Source organism: Plectropomus leopardus, unplaced genomic scaffold (assembly GCF_008729295.1).
Source record: "Plectropomus leopardus isolate mb unplaced genomic scaffold, YSFRI_Pleo_2.0 unplaced_scaffold46019, whole genome shotgun sequence".
In the NCBI taxonomy this organism is placed as follows: Eukaryota; Metazoa; Chordata; class Actinopteri; order Perciformes; family Serranidae; genus Plectropomus; species Plectropomus leopardus.
In genome coordinates this window covers 1-403 of record NW_024650470.1, presented here as the reverse complement: position 1 = coordinate 403, position 403 = coordinate 1, and the positions used below count along the sequence as shown (strand labels likewise).

The 403-nt window shown below is 57.1% G+C and overlaps 1 non-coding gene across 1 annotated transcript; it reads right to left on the bottom strand.

Annotated features, from left to right (window-relative positions):
* Positions 1-71: 71 nt before the first annotated feature.
* LOC121939356 lies at positions 72-225 on the bottom strand. The gene has a single exon (XR_006105447.1). It is a non-coding gene; the product is annotated as a 5.8S ribosomal RNA (ribosomal RNA).
* Between the last annotated feature and the right edge of the window lie 178 nt (positions 226-403).

The following is a 403-nucleotide window of genomic DNA, read 5'->3' as shown; positions in this document are numbered from 1 at the left end:
GGGGCTACGCCTGTCTGAGGGTCGCTTTGCCATCAATCGGAAACGCGGTGCGTTTCCGATTGATGGCAAAGCGACCCTCAGACAGGCGTAGCCCCGGGAGGAACCCGGGGCCGCAAGGTGCGTTCGAAGTGTCGATGATCAATGTGTCCTGCAATTCACATTAGTTCTCGCAGCTAGCTGCGTTCTTCATCGACGCACGAGCCGAGTGATCCACCGCTAAGAGTTGTCACGTTTTTTTTCAATTGTTGGGAAAAGGCCAGAGTTCTCAGACACAGGTTTGTTGTTGCAAGTTTGACTCTGACCTCCGGGCGCTCCGCACCATTACGGCACCACCACCACCACCACCACCACCCCGGAGACGAGGTGGGAGGGGTGGGAGGGGCAAGAACGCTACTGGAGACAT